Below are 20,866 nucleotides of genomic sequence, written 5' to 3'. Positions count from 1 at the left end.
TCGGGTTACACGAAAGTGGGGGAAAATGTCAACTCTGCGATGTCTCTCCCTTAGACTGGGCCCTAAAATTCTTTGGCACCTGGAGGGCTGTGCTCGGCACCCTTACTCGGCCCAATTGCGCCCTTTGGCTCTTTGCTCACTGAAGCCGCGGAATTTTCAGCAGCTCTCTTAAACCACGGGAGCGTTTTCTTCCAGTTCTCCCCGTAGACCTCCCCAAGCCTCTCCTCCCATGGCCTCACCCATAGAAACGTACTACCCGTATCCACGATTACTCCACGTTCTCCCTCACGCACCACTGGTGCGGAGGTGGGGAGAAAGGAGGAGCTTGGATTTTAATACCTTGCCAGCCAATCAGCGTGCTGCCTTTCTTCCGGTCGGCAAGCCGACCAATCCGAGCACGTCAGTGTAATGTTCGGCTCTACTCGGCTCTTTTCGTCGATGCGGGCAGCTCCGGGGCCGCCGCCGCTAGAGAGACGCTTTCCTTTTTTATTTTTTTTTCCTTGTGTTCACTTCCGGGTCCGGCGCCGATCCGGATGCCCGAGGCAGAAGGATGTTTGACCTCCGGATAAGTGAGGCGCCGCTGTGCATTCATTCCCGGCTGCATCGGTGGCGACAGCAGCGACTCGGGCGGCGACTCTCCGGCCAGAGGCGGCGGTAGGAGGCACCGGCAGTAGTGCAGGGACCGAGTCCGAGCCGAGCGGCGTTCCCTCCCTCGCTCGTTCCTTCCCCCCTACCTCGCTCTCTCGCTCGCTCCCTCCCTGCGCGGCTCGCTTTCCTCCTCCGGCCCCGGCGGGTGTGATGTGCCGTCGCCGCCGCTGCCCCCGCCGCCGCTGACGGACGGACCGGGGGGCGCCGCCCGCGCCCGGGACCGACCCCGCTGCTCGCGGCCGCGCCTCTGAGGTAAAGCCCTCTCCGTGTTGGCGCCCGCGGGCCCCGGCGCGGCCGCGGCTCCCTCCTTCCCGGGTGGGGCCGGGTGGGCTGGGGTCCCGGGCTGGGTGGGGTGCGGCGGGGGCGGTGCCGCGGGCGGGGGCCTCGGGGGAAGGGGGCGAGGACCCGAGCGGGCGGCGCGGAGGCGCGGGCGGCGCGGGGGCCGCGGCCGCGGGGGAGGGCGCGGAGGGCTCGCTGGGCCGGGAGGGGGTCGCGGGCGGCGGGCGGGCTGGCTGTAGAAGTTGCCGGAGTGGCGCGGCCCGAGAGGGGCCGGCAGGGAGGTGGGCGAGCTGGGAAAAAAGGCGGGGGCTTCTTTCGGGAGGGGTTTTGAGGTCGGAGCGCAGCCCCAGCGCGCTTTGCTTGTGTCCAGACAATTACCTTCGGAGTGGGGGATTGGGCCCGGGGGGCGGGGGAGGCAGCGGTCTGCTGGAAGGAGGTGTCAGGGGCCGGCGTTCATTTCGGGGGTAAACTTCCCGTTGGGGTGTTTGTTTTAAAGGGGAGGGGCAAGGATTTACCTTTTTGTTAGAGCTTTTGACTTAGCTCAAAACTTAACCAAGCCATTAGTCGGGGGTAACAAAATTACTCTATTGGTTACTGTTACTGTGCTGGTTTGTTTGTTTATCCCACATGCAGGGGAAGTGACACACAGAAGCGTCGGTTCTCTTGGTCCACAGCCCCCACATTCTTTCCTGCGGGGCGGTGATGGAGATGTGTGTTTGCCCGTGGGGTGGGGGTAGTTAGGCCTGTGTTATGATCCTTCCAGTTCCCCCAGGGAAGGAGGAAAAGTTAATGGGTGGGAGAGAGAGTCTCTTTGTGGGAGATGGCTACTGTTGCTACACTGTGCGAATTAGTTTTAACTCTGTTGTAATGAGTACCAAGGCTGGTCAGTAAGTGACCGACCCCTTTTTCACCTTTTGTTTTAGAACATCGACTTTAATTGGAAAATTAAAAACCTGCTGATTTTTAATAAGTAAAAAAAAATAAATCAACACGTTTCGTTTACTTTCGCAATTATTTCTTGTGATATGAATGACATTTGCCCACAGATAGTAAAAGATGTTGAACTATATCTGTTGGAATATCTTTTAAAATTAAAAATACCTAATTTTAAAGCCTAGTATATATTTATGAAGAATATTTGGTATCCCTAAAATATATAAGAAGAAAAATATCACAAAGATTATAATAAGAATGATTTAGAATTAGAAAGATGTGAGGCCGGTTCAAGAAGACATTTTTCATCAAAAATCAGACCTGATTTGTGACATTCCTAATAGCTACTTTTGAGGAGGGCGTGGAGAGATGTGCTCAGTATAATTTTTGGAATAATTTTATATTTATTCCTAAACTTTGCTCCGACTGTATTCTTAGCTAAGATAAATTATCTTCATATTTTGTATACGTTAGCCTTTATAATTACACAAAAGATGAAAATTATATTTATGGGCATTGAAGAAAGATGATATCAAATAAATTGCATGACTTTGGCATAGATTCTTAGAGTGTATAGACACTTGCTTTCAGGGAGCTTGTATTTCTGGATATGCATCAGGTATAAGTAGTTCTTAGGATGGAGGACAGAAAGGTTAATTTTAATGTTGATACATATGAGACTTTTTTGGGGGATCTTAGAAAATGATTATGTTTACTGCTGATTTATTGTGCTCATTGACCTGCCATTCATCAACTTAAAAATTAATACATTATGTAATTATTGGCATTTTCATTATTAGATTTGCAGGAATTAACTATTAACAAAATCTTCAACTCATGAAAATCATTTATTCCTTCAAATAAAAGGGCTGGGATTAGAATCAAGGGATAATTAATTCAATCTGGACTTTTACTCCGTAGAAGGGACCTTTACTATGTGGTAAGGATGGAAGCGTGGGTAGAATATGAAGATGAAATGAGACCCAGTAGCTGCCTTCAAGGGAGAAGCAGACATTCACAGAAATAATTGCAACACAAGACTCCTGTGGGTTTTACCAGAGGTGCGTGGAAGCATGGGGGGGTGTGTGTGTATGTGTGTGTACGAGACAGAGATACTAATTTTTGACTGGGGAATTATGAATGAGTTTAGAGCTGGTAACACTCCATTTGGGCCTTAAAATATTTTAATAGGCAAAATGGGGGCATATGTATGGGGGTATTTTTCTAGGTGAAGGAACAGCCAGAGCACAGGCGTGTTGGTTGGGTATTACGGGGCCTGTTGAGCTGGACATAAGGCTGCTGTGCCAGGACGTCTTTGTGGGAGGGGAAGCTCTGAAAGTAGGTGGAGATCAGGCCATGGAAGTCCAGAATGCCTTGTATTTAAAAATGAGTCAGTTTGAGGTGTGAAGTGTATAGATTCTCTGCCGATAGGGAGTAGGTAGGCAAATAAGAATCTAAGTTTAAAGAAACAGATTATAACAGAATAGTCAGCTTGTTATCATGCACGCTAATGGAGGAAAGCAGAAAACTATATAATCTAAAACAGTTCATATGTGGCTTTGTCATATTTCTTTACTTGTATTTGCATATGGGTGTGTCTGGTAAGCTGGTAATTGGTTTTATATGAAAGAAATCCAGATTGTAAAAATGTGACTCAGGAAGAAACGGGAAGCTCTCTATTTACTTTTCTGTGTCCCCTCTGTAATCCCCCCCATGCTGGGAATAGACCATTATTCCAGTGGAGTTTATTGGTTCACATTTTTTTCAGAATGAAACAAGTAGTTATTTAGTTTCAAAGGGTTTCCCAAAAGGATGTATCTAACTAAATAGAATACTGAAATATTAAATAACAAAATAAAATACAGGTCACTGGAGAGTTATATTATTGTTAATACATTTGCACGTGAGATTTGTTATGGATAATGTGAAATGTAAGGAATCTACATACGAAGGGAATTGACTATAACAGTGGGATGATAAAATGAGAAGCTCCCACAGTTTCAGATAAATATGTATAAGGTTTTTAGTCATCTTAAATATCAGATGACCCTAAAATAATTTAACCCCGAACTTAATCATTATCAAAGGAGTGCTTAGAAAAATATCACCCTCACAACACCAGTATTTAAGTCCATGTAAAATAATGTTACAGGGAAGACTGTTTGACGGTTTTTACTAACCATTCCCCTTTTAGTGTTCAAAAAGGACTTACATTATAACAAGATTTGTGTTATCTTGAACTTCTCAATAACAGCAATATCTGTTACAATTTATTAAGTGCCTGCTTTGTATAGGGGCCATAAATGATACTGTTAAGACAACTCCATGAGTTAGGTGGTGTAACCCTGGCCCTTGACAGTAGGAGACAGCGTCTTCTAGAGTTTAAGCAATCTGTTTAAGATATATCTTACAAGTATCAGAATGCATATTTCAATCAGTTTTTTTCTCACTTCAAAATCTTAAACCACCAGTGATCTGTTTTTGCTAATCTTCCGTCTTCCTTTTTTGTCTTTTCTCATGCACTTGGCACCTGGTGGTATTCATTGGTGTTGTTAGTATATGTCTGGGTGTTGGTTCTTCAAGGTGCAGTTTCTTTGGAAATGGCAGTTTTGGGGTGTCTGTAGTTCCTTAATTGTAGAGATTCTGTAGGAGCAGACAGTATGGTTTCAGTAACTTAAGCTACCTCAGAGTATCACTTTTGTGCTGATCTGCAGGACAGAACCATACTTGGGATTCTTAATGTGTAGAAATCAAGTGTATATTATCCATTAATGTGAAGTGACTTTGGAGAGCCTGTGAACTACTCAGAATATATGGAATGAGAGAGAGAGGTGGGATAGATAAGTTTTAGAGACACAGTGGAGGCTGCTGTTAGCCTTGTTTTTTCCAGCTCCCTTCTCAAAGCTGAGATTTAGAAACTATAAATCTTTGGGTTTCCTCCTATTATGGGACCTAAGGATGTGTGTAGTGATTTGTTCTTAAACTATGGTAAGTGACTGGTTATATTCTTTCCTGCCACTCCCTGCCCATCTTTTCTAAGAAAGAATTCTTAACAATGAATTTGAAGAGTTTATGTATTTGGTAGATGAGACACATTTTGGTCATTTTCTTTACTAATGATATGTCACGTAGTTTTAATTTAATGAAAATCTATAGCTATATGTTCACATATAGCTAAATCATGTCTACTTTTTTTTTTAAAAGATTTTAAAAATATTTTTTTTTTCCTTTTCTCCTCAAAGCCCCCCAGTACATAGCCGTATATTCTTCGTTGTGGGTCCTTCTAGTTGTGGCATGTGGACGCTGCCTCACCGTGGTTTGATGAACAGTGCCATGTCCGTGCCCAGGATTTGAACCAACGAAACACTGGGCCGCCTGCAGCAGAGTGCGTGAACTTAACCACTCGGCCATGGGGCCAGCCCCTCATGTCTACTTTTTTATAGCTTTCACTAGAATTAGGTAAAATCTCATGATAGATATTCTTTTTCCTAAACACAAATTTCTAGTGTTTTTTCTTTTAGTGAGGTAATGTCATACTTTTAGCTGTATTCAGACTTAGTACGTTTATTTAGCTAATTTTGTATTGAACTACTTTTTTAAGCTGTTAGTTACATTTGCAAAAAAAAAAAAAATTGGCAGAGAGTTATTCTGCCATTATGCTTTTCATCAAGATTGAGAAATTTCATGTAAAGGGCCAAGGTATGATGTTTGGCACATAGTAGGCACCATGTAAATCTTCTCTTACATTCAGAAGTTGCTGGTATATATATGAGTTGTTAGAGGGTTGATTGGTGGGTAGAATAAGCAAAGACTCTTGGGAATGGCCTGTTACAGGAGAATCTCTTTTAATTTACCTCTGCTGAACCCACTCAAAAGATTAAATGATACTTTTCATTTACTGCTTGATCCCCATGCCAGACTGAGTGGCAGCAGACTACTCCCTAGTTTGTTCTCGAACTTATATTCTCACCACTATTGTACACTAACAAACAGTCATTTGCGTTTGTAACCCACAAATTGTTAATGGCAATTATACTTGATATTGTAGTTACATAGTTTAATAAAACATTATTCACTGAATTGTGAAGGCAAAAAGGTGTTTGTATGAGAACCAGTGTCTGCTTTGAAAACAGGCGAGTAGCTAAAATCAGTTACAGTTGAAATAGGTGTAGGTGAAATAACTTTAAACAATTAGGGAAAAAACCCTAAAAAATCTAAAAAGATCCTTTGACTAAGACTGCTTTTAAATGTTTGTGAGATGTCTTTCCATGTTTAAGAAACAGAAACTGGAAGTCACAGGTGATGTACTATGGGTGTGATTTTTGCAAGAAAAAATAGAACTAGAATCCATAGACCCATACTTGAAGAAAAGGCATTAGCCTTGCATTAAAAGATTGTCTGCTGAATGTACATTTTTATGTTTTAGTTGCAATAAAATGTTGAAGGCACGTACTTTTTTTTATGATTCCCCTTTTTAACTAATTTATGAGCTGTTGGTTAATAATAACATATTAAAGAGGGTATCAGCTTCTAAACTATCACCCAGTTTATATTCTCTCTTAGAGATTTATTTGACAGCATCCTCTTTTAAAAAAGAAATAAATTCTGGTATTCCTGAACCTATAGTCATTCATACATTAGGGTGAATTTTTAAATTATCTACTCGTGATCAATCTACAGTTCTAACATATTTCCTAATATGGTCCCTCATCTGATTTCATATGCTACCTTTCAGCTTTTATACAGGGCCAGGCTTAGAGAGGAGCCCTCTTATAATTCCAACATCTCTTCACCCTGAGTAGGGACTGCTGGACTGAATTGGTAGAGGAAATTGTCCCTTGGAAGAGGAAATGCCATGCCCTTGATGTGTAGAGCACTTTAGTTTGGTGCAAAGCATGGTGGTCTAACAGCTTACAGTAGGTACCGCAGCCTAAATGGAAAGGAGAACTTTTAGGTGTAGGAGAAGGAGGTCCAGGTTGGGGAAGGAAAGGTAGATGGAGTATATTATTTATCTCAGCGTTGCCACATTACAATGCCTGAAATATAGTAGCTACTGAAAATGGAACACTGACATATGGAGGTAGGGCTAGTTTTTCAGAACTTTGGTCTGCTGCTCTGTGATTTTCTTGGCTCTGCTCTGCTCTGTGTATTGGATTCATCCTCTGGCTAAGAGCAAGATCACATCTAGGTGTGCATTGGCCAGGAAATCTTTTGCACAAGCCTACCAGCATACTTTTCTCTTCAGGTTTTATTGACCGGAATTAGGTCATGTACACTTCCTAACCAGTTATGGCAAGGGGAATAGTGTTATCATGGTTGGTGTCTACTAACCAGGATATATCCCCTGCAGTTGGGAACGGAGTCTTATTTCCCTCAGTTACATGGTGGAGGGAGGATATTTAAAAAAAGTGTGAGAAGGAAGAATATGGGGGAAATGGATGTTAGAGAGGCAATCAATAGTGAGCACTACATCTACTTGTTTTGAGAATGAAAATAAATAATGCATAGAAATACACTTTGAACTTTAAAGCATTGTACAAGTGTAACGGATGGAAGATTAGAAAGCTGCTTCTGTGTTACTATCTTAAATATGCTCAGGTATGAATGAATATTTTAGGAGGTAAAAACACTGCTGGTTTTCTTATTGACTGAGTCAAATAAAATCAGTTACCTAAGTTGTAAGATTATACATTTTTTCCATGGAGCTCATAAAGTTAACTTTAAATTAAAAATTTGTACCTGTAAACTTACTAAAAATTTTTTCTGAGTTGCTGCTCCCATTCAAAAATTGCCCACACCTTTGATCTCATCAGATTTTTTTATTTGTCACACTTAGAGGAGAATAAGCACATTGACAGAGGAGAATAAGCACATTGACGAAATGGGAGTTTGTCAGTCAGAGGAGGGGTTTATTTTGAGTCATGGAATCCCAGTGAGATAGGAGGAGGAAAGAATGGTTTTCACGTATCTTTAAAGCAGCAAAAAGAAATCACTGGGGAATGGGGAGGCAGGTGAGAATCTTCGAAGTTTAGAATTGAAATGAATCCTGGGAAGGTTAAGTGAAATGCTCAAATCCCACACCTGGTTGGTAGAACTCTCCTATCTTGATTGCTAGTGTGGTGCTCTTTCTGACCAAGAGGTAGGAGGCCGTGAAAAGATTTTGTCTACTTCGCAGTTTTGCTCAGGTCCATGCACTAGTTCTGTAAATCAGTCAGCCAGCTGCCTTTAGTATAGATATCTGTGTTCTCAGGCTTTGGAAAATTGTAGCCAGAGGATTTTTTTTTTTGTGGGTCAACAGACAAATCTTTTAATCTTCCCTCAAGCAGTCAACAACACTACCACCAACACACACACACACAAAGTAACCTCAAACCTAGCCTGCTTAAATGAAAATGCAGAAGCACAATGCGTACTTGGAACAATTTATATATATTTTTATTTTCAAAAAAGTATTCTTAAAGATTTTTCTGCCTTGAGTGTGTGTGAAAGAAAAGAGTAAACACACACATATATGTAGATACATATATGTATATATACAGAATAAATATACAGAATTAATTGTAATTCTTGTAATTGTTGCAGTTGTTGTAAATATACAGAATTAATCCATCCATTTCTTGGAAGGATATTTATGTTAACAGTTATTTATAAATAGTGAGTTTTGGGATGATTTTTATTTTTACACTTTTCATACTTCTGTGTATTGTTTGGATTTTCAGCTATGATTATGCATTATTTTTATCATCAGTAAAAATAGCAAATCTGTTCTTTTTTTTTTTTTTTGAGGGAAGAAAATAAAATCCTGGGGTGGGATATTTTCTACTAACTTAGATTTTAACATATAATTTTTCTTTTATTGTATATTATATATATTGAATGCACTGATACTTTGTAATTGTCTTTATTTTTAAATTGGACTTATTAAAATTATTTACCTTAAAATTTTAAGTTGAAATTGGCCATATGACACTTTTTGATACAAGTGTACTTTATAAAAGTCGTGGACTTCTGAATATTTTGCAATTATTAATTGTGTTTATCTGTTTTTTAACTTGTTTGATTTTGACTTTGGGTGGTATACTTGGCAGTATATTAGAGTCAGAGTTATAGTCAGAGTTTCCTTTAGTAAAAAGGGAAGTGAAAATGTTTTTTTCCTTACACCCAGTCTGTGTCTTGTTTATTTTCTATTTCTGTGGAACACATTTTATATTCTAGCAATGAATACTTTCAAATGGCAATCAAATGTAGTAAGTAATGTAATAGGGAGAAGAGAGAGAAAATTCCTGGTATTCCATGAGTCTTATGTTGTATAAATATATGGCTATGAGGTGTTTTAATAAAATCCTAATTTGGCTTGCAAAAATAGCTTAGTATTGTTTTGGAGGTGAAACTAGTGGGTATCAGTTGTTGGTGACTTTTAAAAAAACCTGGTATTTGTAGATGCATATTTTTATAAAATATTATTTTATTTTCTCCTTTTATTCCAGGGATCTGAAAACAATATAAACCAAAAAAAGTGTAAATCTTCAAGATGTGGAATCCTGTAATGCCAATTTTCATTAAAAAAATGGTAGATTATTTACTGAGTTCTTTTTCTGTCATAGGAGTCTCAGGGCTTGTTGTATCTGATATTTCTTAATATAGTTTAGATTCTGAAAATAATTGTAGTTAATAAAATATCAAAATGTAGGGGCCGACCCCATGGCCGAGTGGTCAAGTTCAGGTGCTCTGCTTTGGTGGCCCAGGGTTTCGCCAGTTCGGATCCTAGGTGCAGACATGGCACTGCTCGTCAAGCCATGCTGGGGTGGCGGTCCCACATAGTACAACCAGCAGGACCTACAAGTAGAATATGTGACTATGTACTGGGGGGCTTTCGGGAGAAGAAGGGAAAAAAAAATCAAAATATAATCACTCTTTAAAAATCATTCTTTTAAGTATTTTCTGATAATTTGTAATGTGCATTGTGTGTTTATTGTATGCTCTGCTGTTTATCTAAATATCCTATTGAAGGTGATTTTTTGAAGACTGACTGAAAAATAAAATTCTTAGCATTGGGAATGTGAATATCAAATAAATTAAAATAAATTTTACTATAAGTACATGTTTAAAATCTCCCAACTGAAAATTAGTGAATTTTTTTCTGTGGCAGACTAAATCAGAGAAGAAAAACAGAGAATTTTAAAGATAGTCCTTGCTATAGGGTTGGGAGTGCTGACACTAACAGATGAGAGGAAAGGTTTTGTGGGGGAGGCAGCTTGTACCAGTGGTTCTCAGCCTTGACTTCACATTAACTTTTCTGGGGAGCTTAAAAAAAATGGCAGTTATTGGGATTCTACCTATGCTAATTTATATTTCACTCTGGAGACGGGGCCAGGACATGGATATATTTTAGGATTTCTATAGGTGATTCCAGTTTGCTGCAGGCTTGGAAATGACTGATTTTTCCTTCTCTTTATACACATCTCTTAGCTCTTTTTACTCTCAAGTTCTCTTTTTAATTGGGGATGGGAGTCTGAAGATGAGATAAGAAATGCATGAAAATATTTGCAGGAGGACCAGGTTAATGAAGTGACTTCTCTTCATAGTTTCATACCCAGAATCCTTAGTGAGGCCACTATACTCATTGCTCGTTAACAGTTTTTCATAAGTATAGCACCAAAGTTAGAGGATTTTTGAAATTTGAAAAATTTGTGAAAGGGAAATTTATCAAGAATAAATTAAGGCATCAATTCAGATGCCCCTAGAAATCTTAAGAAACCTAAATGATAACAACAATCATATCTTTAAAGTTACTATAAATTATAAGAAGACAAGAATTGTTGCTAATCAAAGTCTTATTAGTTTTAGGTTATATTTATCATGTTTGCAGTATCATTGAGTTGAGTTTTCATGGACCATAAGGACAGAAGGGACTTTAACAGTTATTTAGCACTTCTACTCTTTTACTCTGTCTTATACCTTTGTTGATGAAGAACTCGGTTTGTCCCCTCAGTGGAAATAGTTTACTTCAGTTATAGTATATTGTGTGTATAGAATATTGTCTGTATTGCATATAGTCAGTAAGTATAAATAGTGCATTTATATGCATTATACATATAAATGCACTATGATAATAGGGTTTTATGGTTATTGCATCTTATCATTTATGACAGGTCAGTTTCCTTTTTTGTGACTCATTTGATGCTTCTTCCTAGATCAGGAACACCCTTCCCAGTTATATAGCATTTTTCTTCTGACAAAATGAGAGCAAGCTCTTTTATGATGTATTTGATATGTTAAAGTCCATTCAATGAACATTTTTTGCAAGGTGGCAAAATTGGATTTTGCAGTTCTAGTATAAATTTCAAAGATTAGATTTCTGTAAACTGCCCTAGTGGGAGAATTTGTGGTAGAGAAATTTAAGATTGGATAAGGTTTAGAGGACATGTTAGGGTGAACCTATGGAAGACTTTTAGAATTATTTTGAGTTTACCAAAATTATACAATAAAATCAGCACATGATAAAGAGGTTACCAGTAACATTTTGCATATACAATTAGTAACGGAGTAATGGGTTCTGTTCTACAGGGCCATAATTACTTATCAACAATTCTAACACCCAAAATACTCTGAAAACCAAATTTTTTCTTGTATTTTGGCATAAATTGATTTTTTCACAAAACGTGTGAACTGTTCTCTTTATTTCATGTATTTGTAGGTTTCACTGCAGAAATAGTGAATACTTGATTACAGTGTACTGACTTAGACTTCTCTGTGCCGTCCCAGCCTTCTCTAGGGGTGTTACACAATATATGGTGTATACACACTGTATCACCTATCAAAAATACCTTAAAATTCTGAATTCTAAAACATGTTTGACTGAAGGACTTTGGAAAAGGAACTGTGGAACTGCATAAATTTGCTTCTACCCCTTGTTTCTTGATAGAAGCTGCTTAGCATCTTGCTCCTCTGAGATGGGGTTTCAGTAAGATGCTAATACGTACCAAGAGGCACTTTATTTTAATCTGTGTTTGTTCTTTAACAGTTGTTGAAAGCTTTTCTAATTTTTTGACACTAAGTTATTAACCTTGGTCCTGTGGGCCCCACTGTGGTCTCAGCAGGATTGTGTAATTAGGATGCTTGAGATAGAAAATGTTTCGGGTAACTTTGGTGTAGCTCAGTGTTCATAACACTCCTTAGTCCTTGGGGTTATATAATTTTACCTCTGTACATGGTAACTTCATGCGACAGCACCTGCAGGCAGCCCTCTTTTTACATATCTTGGCTTTCTTTTTCATAACAGAAAGAAGCAGGGGTGTGGTTGCAACGTCTCTGTTTTAGTTTCCTTAAACTTCCTTAATTTGTTTTTAAGACTTCACTGCAAAAATCTTTATACCTACTTTGGCTTTCTTTTTTTTCCTATTCTCTCTGTTTTTCACCTTTTCTTTATTATCCCTCTTCTCCTTTAAAATAATATTCCTCAACAAGAGAAGTTCATAATTATGGTGTTCTGAATCAGAAAAGTGTCCTGCTTGCGGGAAAGGTGACAGAAATAAATCAGCATATTCTGGTATTTCCTTAAGAGGACCTTACTGTAGGGGAATGGTCATTGTACTGCTTGTGCAGGGAAGGTGTTCTGTGAGTATGGCCTTTGCTTTCTTTCCATCCTCAAACGCTGAAGGATAGCAGGATGGTGAGCACTGCCGTACATGCTTTTTAAGCTGCGTTTTTGAGTTCACCAAGATACGAGGCACTTTAAGGTCTAGATCCTAACGGGGGTTTCAGAACTCATATAATTGGGCTATGTGCGCTTGCTGTGTGCTCTGAAAGCACTGTAATTCTCTTGTAGTACAGGTGATGCTCTATATTATTGCTTAAGCTATGTGATGTCGGGGATGTGATTGTCTTGTTTGCCATTTGTATTTCCTGTGTTTGGCACATACTAGGCCTCTAATGATTACTTATTTGTTGAATGAATGGATTAATCATTTTATGGTTTTTGTTAGGGAGAATTTTAATGTGTAGGAGCCTTGATTAAAGGCCTCCTGAGGCACCATGCTCACCCCAAACCAATGTAGTTTGCATCCTCACAGTTGTATGAGACAACTATCAAACAAATCACTTGGCCCCAAGATAAATAAAATAATAAACACAAGCATCTGACTGAGTTACTCAGGTTTAAAAGTAGAGAAATACATTATAGAAAGATTTTTTTTTTTAAATGGTAGAAGTGAAATTAAATGCATTTGTGGGCTAGCCAGAAAAAGTTAAAGGAAGTATTACATTTTTTGAGACTTTCTGTTAATTTTGATTTTGTTGTCAGATATTTTTTATATTAGATAAACAGTTCTTCTCTTTTTCTGTTTTAAATTTTCACATACTAAAATTCTGTCCACCCACAATCAAGATACAGAACAATTCCATCACCCCAAAATATTCCCTCATGCTGCCCCTTTGTAGTCAACCCCTTCTTCCCCTCTTGGCCCCTGGCAACCACTGTTCCTATAATTTTGCCTTTTCCAGAATATCATATAAATTGAATCATGTGGTTTGTAGCCTTTTGAATCTAGCTTCTTCCTCTTCGCAGAATGCGTTTTAGATTCATGTGTGTGGTGGCGTGTATCAGTAGTTTCTTTCTGCTGCTGAGCAATATTCCATTGTGTGGATGTACCTCGGCGTGTTTATCCAGTCACCAATTGAAGCCCCTGTTTCTAGTTTTTGGTGATTTTGAATGCAGCTGCCTTAAATGTTTGTGTGCAGTTTTTTTTGGTGAATCTAGGTTTTCACTTCTCTTGGGTAAGTTTCTAGGATTGGAATTGTTGGGTCATATGGCCAGTGTATGTTTAACTTTATAAGAAACTGCCAAACTGTCTTCCAAAGCAGCTGTACCATTCTGCATTTCCACCAGCAATGTAGAAAGAGTTCCATTAGTAAGCAGTTCCTAACATTTGAGTTGGCTATAGTGGATTACTTTTTAGTAATTAGTTAGTTTGATTGCACACCAGAATATCGTGACAATCACATTAATTCTGAATAGGATATTTTTATTGCTGTGGGTCTGTGAGAGACAGTAATTTAGGGGAGCTTCACTTTTCAGTGAATGCAGTCTTTCGTACGCTTTGGACCTGTACTCTCTTGCTCAGATGATGCAGCCTTGATCTCTGTAAGAAAAACCAGTCCTTCACTCTGGTGTTCATATTGGGGATTAAGGTGCCTTTGGACCAGGTCTGTGTCCCTGTCTTCGGGCTACAGCACTTGCTGTGGGGAAGGATTCTCTTGGTTTGGATTGGGCAGAAGGAAATCCTTCTCCTGGAGAAGTGGTTGTACTTTCAGCTTGCTTCTATCATTTGTTGCATGTTTCACTCTAGAATTTTGTGGAAATCAACTAGGTTATTTATGATTTACTGACAGTTACACTATTAAATCTTTTCTATGATGAGTTGACAGTATTAGCTTCATAATTAAAATTCTCAAATGTTAGTACCCTTGAATGAGCCTTTTAAATTTGTGACCTTTGCCTACACTAGACTGTTATTTGTAATTATATGTTTTTATAAATGAGGAAATTAGCAGTTAAGAAGAAAGAATATAACTTTGTTGTAAGAACCATGTATAAAACAGCTACTAACTTTTCTGAAGGACTTTCTTGTTTATCTGGCATTATCAGGGAATGACCTGTTAGATAAATCAGAGGAATAACTTTATACTAAAATATTTTAAAATTAAAATGGAGTTTAGGGGCTCTTGCTGGTCAATGAACTGAATATGCATTTTGTGACCTCCTGTAATAAAGTTTTTTTCTCCTGGTTCATAGCTATGTTTTGGAGAGTTGAACTACAGTATAAATGACCTTTGATTTGTGAAGTGGTATTCCACTGCTTGTGGTATCTCTTAGAGCTATAAATTGCCTGCCTGCCCATACCTTTTTCTTTCCTCCTTTATTTGAAAAAGAGATGATCATATACATTGACATTCCTAAACTTCTAAGAGGTAGTTCATTTGTTCATTCATTCATTCATTCATTCATTATTCAACAAACTTTTAATCAACGTCTGCTGTGTGCTATGTATTACAATAGATAATGGGGAGACAGAGTTGAATAAAATATGATCCCTGCCCTTGAGACATCAGATTAAAAAATTGATACTCTATCTTAAAGAGTAAAAACATTGTCCCCTGTCTTTTCTGTAAATTGGTAGTGAGATGTAGGGGTTTGATCAGATTCAGTTTCAAGTTTTTCTTCCATCAAAAGATCAAATGTTGTCTTTCTTTGTGTGTTGTTAGCAGCAATTGATGATCCTTGCCTAGTTCCATTAGTTCATTAGGAGTTGCACAATGATGATACTTGAATTCTTTCATTTCTTACTTATTAGACTGGAAGACCTTTAAAGAAAAAATTCCCCTCTTCAGTTAGAGTTGATCCTCATTATTGTCAGATTCCATATTTTCAAATTTGTCTACTTGCTACAATTTGTTTGTAACCCCAAAATCAGTATTGTGGGTGCTTTCCCAGTCACAGACATGTGCATGCACAGAGTGGCAAGAATTTGAGTCACCTGATGGCATGTTCCCTGCTAAAGTCGAACAAGGTGATGCTCTGCCTTCTTGTTTTGCTTTTCGGGGCTTATTTAGTGCTTTTGGGGAGTGATTTTGCTATTTAAAATGGCCGCCAAGCATAGTGCTGAAGTGCTGCCTAGTGTTCCTAAACTCAAAAAGGCTGTGACTCCCGTTATGGAGAAAATGAGTGTGTTAGATGAGCTTTGTTCAGGCATGAGCTTTAGTGCTGTTGGCCGTGAGTTCAGTGTTAATGACTCTACAGTATATATTAAAGAAGGTGTCTCTAGACAGAAACATACATAAAAACAAGGTTATGTAGTGATCAGTTGATGAAAATATTGTGACCAGAGGCTTGCAGGAACCTAACCATGTATTTTCCCTAGGAGCAATGATTCACTGTTTGCTATTTCAGAGTTTGCAGCAACTTTATAGAGTGTAATTTCTGGGAATCAATTGTCTTTGGTTTCGCTGAGGTACAAAAGAGTATCTTTTTAAATCGATATAAAAAATATACTGCAGAAAGTTGGAAGTCATGGAAGTACATAATTATGAGGCTTATTCTGGGGCAAATTTATTGCTATATCCCTGGCACCTTTGACTGCACCTGGTACCAGGTACATACCTGATAAATCTCTGTTGAATGAAAAGTAAGTGCCCCAAAATGGAACATGACTTTCCTTGATGGCTTAGAGTTTAAATTTAATGTAATTCCTATGTTTGGGGTTTGCAATCGAGTTGGTGTTTATAGATAGTGAGATAACCTGCTCATAGAGATTGATATGGTGAATATCTCAGTAACGTAAATTTTGTATGACCTCTGCTTGACTTTTGATTCCTACCATGCTTAAAGGGGCAGGAGATGAGCGTGTACATATCATAAATGCTTAGGGAGCTGGACTTTTTCAAATTAATCATTCCCTCTTCTTCCAACTATTGAGACTCATTAGCTATGATAAGGGGTATTACCAATGGGAGTATAAATTCACCTGTGAAACTGAAAAGAGGAGGCACAAAAGACAGTCACATCCTAGTTACTGGAGAACAGTCAGACCTGAATAATTAGAAAATTTATTTAATTAGATTTTCAGTAATATTTATGTATATTAAGAAAATTTAGATTTTAATAAGATTTCTCATTTAAAAATGAACTGAGTTATAACTGATTATAAGATAGTATGTTTTGATACTCTTGTGCTGCTATGTATTATACAGTTGCCTTCAAACAGAAATATTTTTTGACCACAAGTCATAGAAATATATTTACCACAACCTATAGAAATATATTGTACATTGTCACCGAGTGATATATGTGCATTCATATAGAGGACCAAAACAAAATCTCCTTAAACAGAACTATCCTCATTACATGTGTGCTTCATTTTCTTTTCTGTTCGATACTATTTCATTTAAAAAACTGCTGCTTGAGACTCATTGGTTTAATGATCCACTAATGGGTCATGATCCACAGTTTGAAGAACACTGCTCTAATAGAACTGGTGGTAATTTTCAAAGGCTGGAATTTCCTGAATCTTAATAGGAATATACAAAGGACATGACTGAAATCAACTTTCAAAAATGTAAAGTGTTGTGGATGATAGTTACTAAATATTCTGAGACAAAATAAGTTTCTGTGGTATGTAATTAGACAAATTGATCTCCATTTTTGACATTATGGTTAATGATTTAGCTTTTAAAAATAAAGCGTTTAGTCTTTTCTTAGACAACCATAGTTGAGCTCATGCCAGAAACCAGTAACTGGGACACTTGCTGCTAATAGAAGCATGTGATGTAACGGCTAGCTATCACATCACAAATATTCTTACTCATTTAAATTTTGGAGAAGCCAGGAGACATGTAATGTAATTTTTATGTAGACTGAATAAGGCATTTGAAACACTGAATGGCTCATTTCATATAGTAAATATGAACTTTTTCATTTAAGATAATGAAGCAGTGAGAAATCTGTGACAAGTAACGTGAAAAATATAGTTTTAAAAATTTCTGTTCCTTATTTGCAAAGAACATTGAATAACATGCTGAACATGAAAAGAAACCTACAGAAACTTTTGATACTTAATGTTACAGGTACCTGGAACAGTTGTTGCAGCAATATTTTGGAAGCTTGGTAGAGTATTAATAATCATTTTTTAAAATTTAGAACAGGGGGACAGCCCTGTGGCCGAGTGGTTAAGTTGGTGCACTCGGCTTCGGTGGCTCAGGGTTTCACTGGTTCGGATCCTGGGCACAGACATGGCACCACTCATCAGGCCATGCTGAGGTGGCGTCCAACATAGCACAACCAGAAGGACCTGCAACTAGAATATACAGCTATATATTGAGGACTTTAGGGAGAAAAGAAGAAAAAAAAAGAAAAGAAGATTTGGCAACAGATGGTAGCTCAGGTGCCCATCTTTAAAAAAATAAATAAATAAAATTTAGAATTGCTCATTAATGTTTACTTGAAAGCTTTAGCTCTGCGTGGTTTATTATGAGGTAGACCATGCTATACTGATATGTTCTCAGACTACTTACTCTATTTTATCTAGTTGCAGCCTAAAGGAGTTCAGTTGGCTCTGTAATGTCCTAAATTATTGGACCATGCAGATTAGGGAATCTGATTTTCTATTTTATGTTTTGAAGATTCATCAGTGATCATCAAATTAGAAGTAAGCCAGTGGCCTACATTTCTACTCATATAATCAGATTATGTCTGATGTTTTCTGTATTTAGCAGCTCATTTTTATCTGCATTAGTGGATGTTATTATGTCAAAATTGTAATTGTTTATGAAAGCAAAGCAATTGATTATTTGTATTTGCTTATGTATTCTCAAGGATAATTTAAAAATGCATCCTTTTGCCTTTTAAATACAGATATTTAAATAAGTCAGAATGCTGAGAATAGTGATAAAATTGAACATAATTTGTAAATATTTTGTTACTATTTATGCACATTCACGTAGCTTTATGCACATTAAATGGATATCCATTCTTTTTGGTTGTAGAAGGTTTAAGATTTCAGTTAAAGGGGTAATAGCTCTTATAAAAATTAAAATCTTCTTAAGCCTTATAAATCATTATTTTATTTGTGTTATAAGAATTGTAAGCCAGGCTTATTTCTGTGAAACTTTCTCCTTTCAGTAGTCTTTATTTCTATGGATGCCTGATTTTTAAGTTTTCAAGCTGTTTTTCTGTTCTCTTCTTTGCAACTTTTGAGTTTAAAACTTCTGAGAGAAATTTTCAGTTATTACTATTGATTGCATCTATAGGTATAATACAATGGTAGGATTATTTGTGGGCTTTATAACAAATGGTTTAATTTTAATGGACACTGAATCTTCTGTCTACTCATATGTCTGTTTTTACTTGACTACTAGAAAGCAGAAAAATAAATTTAAGCATGGGTACTGAACTGTATGGTATCCATTTTTAATGTTAGTATTACATAGTTTAATTTCTAACATCATTTTACTTCTCCCCTAATTTCCTTACTTAAAACTTTTGAAAGGGGCTGGCCTGGTGGTGTAGTGGTTAAGTTTGTGCACTCTGCTTCGGTGGCCCGGGGTTCGCAGGTTTGGATCTCAGGCACGGACCTACACACTGCTCATCAAGCCATGCTATAGCAGCGTCCCTTATACAGAGTAGAGGAACTTTGGCATGGATGTTAGCTCAGGGACTATCTTCCTCAAGCAAAAAGAGTAAGATTGGCAACAGAAGTTAGCCTAGGGCCAATCTTCCTCACACACACACACACACACAAAACAAAAACAAAAACAAAAGAAAGAAAAACTTTTCTCAGTCTTTTTGCAATCTGTGTATTGTAAACTGCCGTAAATTCTTTTCTGTAACAAGGTTAGCTTTTAAATAAAGTCCAGATGTTACGTAGTTTTTAGGATAGATTGTTTTTAAGAATGTATTTATAAAGTAATTCAGTGAGAAAATAACAATATACTTTTCAGTGGTTCTTAACTTTTTTAGGATCATAAAACCTTTTGGCAATCTGTTGAAAACTATGGATTTTCTCTTAAGAAAATGATCAGGAGGTCCATGGATTTCAGGTTAAGAACTCCGTAACTGTCTTCAGTACTGTCTTCTATTTTCGTTCAAAGCAAAGCAAAGCAAACCAAAACAAAAATTAGGATTTGTAGAGGCACTTAATACTTTACTATTCCATCATTTGAAATGTTCTTATAAAGTTTTGACAATGGTTTTCTTATTTATTTTAGGATGAAAGTTACCTGTTCATAGTAGAATTAATATTTTTATCAAATTAATACATATATATGGTAAAGTATTAAATTAATACGGAAAGATATATAAGTAATAGTCTCTTGCCTCATGTCTCTAACCTTTGAATTTTTCAATAGGTAAAACCACTTTTTTTTTCTTGTAGAAAAGTTAAAAGCCTGTTTAAGTCATAAAAGGAGAAAAGAACATTCCTTTGAACAGGATCATTTAGTCAAGATCCTCAACAGAAGAAAATTCGGAGTTTAAATGATGGGTCATTTTGATATTTTTCTGGAAGGAGTATTCCTAAGCTAAAAAGCAATTTATTAAGTTTTCACAAACTTTAATATTTAAGTATGTAACTGTCCCATGTCTAGTTCTAGATTCCTTCCTCTCTCCCAAACTCTATAGCTAAACTATCTCTGAGTCTGTGGATGTTTAAAACCACTTGTAATTATTTCAGTTTTAAATGCTTCTGGTGGTTATTTCCATAACTTAATGTGTCTACACTTTTCTCTTTGATTCTATGTCAAATTTCACATTATCTTTTTTCTAATTTTAGTTTTTATTTTTTCAAGCTTTATTGAGGCATAATTGGCAAATAAAATTATATATATTTCAAGTCTGCAATGTGACATTGTGATTTTTGTATACCTTGTGAAATGCTTACCACAATCAAGTTTTTGACACATTCATCAACGCACATAGTTACCTTTTTTTTTGTGGTGAGAACAGTTAAGGTCTACTCTCTTAGCAAATTTCAAGTATACAATATAGTATTGTTAATAATAGTCATTATGCTGTACATTAGATCCTCAGAACCTGATGATCTAATAACTGAAAGTTTGTGTCCTTTGACCAGCGTCATTTCTTTCAGCCCCTGGCAACCACTATTCATTCTGTTTCTATGCGTTTTGACTTATTTTTTTAGATCCTACAAATAGATGATCATACAGAATTTGTCTTTCTCTGGCTTATTTCACTTAGCATAATACCCTTTAAGTTCATCCATGTTATTGAAATGGCAGAACTTCCTTTTTTATGGATAAATAATATTTTATTGATTATACCATATTTTCTTTATCTCTTCATCTGTCGACAGACACTTAGGTTGTTTCCATATCTTGGTTATTGTGAATAATGTTGCAGTGAATATGGGAATGCAGATATCTCTTTGAGGTACTTATTTCATTTCTTTTGTATATATACCCAGAAGTGGGATAGCTGGATCATATGGTAGATCTA

General features: G+C 37.3%; 1 protein-coding gene across 26 annotated transcripts in view; it reads left to right on the top strand.

Annotated features, from left to right (window-relative positions):
• The first annotated feature begins 548 nt into the window (after positions 1–548).
• CSNK1G3 (casein kinase 1 gamma 3) overlaps positions 549–20,866 on the top strand; it is a 104,813-nt gene continuing 84,495 nt past the window's right edge. For 9 of the 26 annotated variants that reach the window (XM_070233163.1, XM_070233158.1, XM_070233155.1 and 6 more), the window contains exons 1-2: positions 764–900; positions 2,782–2,921. The gene's annotated coding sequence lies outside the window, so the exon portion shown is untranslated. Of the gene's footprint in view, positions 901–2,781; positions 2,922–5,102; positions 5,320–20,866 lie in introns of those variants that run through there. The other 17 variants (XM_070233154.1, XM_070233150.1, XM_014730711.3 and 14 more) reach the window with 6 other exon arrangements.

This window comes from Equus caballus, chromosome 14, assembly GCF_041296265.1.
Source record: "Equus caballus isolate H_3958 breed thoroughbred chromosome 14, TB-T2T, whole genome shotgun sequence".
NCBI classification, from domain to species: domain Eukaryota; kingdom Metazoa; phylum Chordata; class Mammalia; order Perissodactyla; family Equidae; genus Equus; species Equus caballus.
Note: the sequence above shows the minus strand (reverse complement) of the source record. Positions and strands in the feature narration are given on the sequence as shown.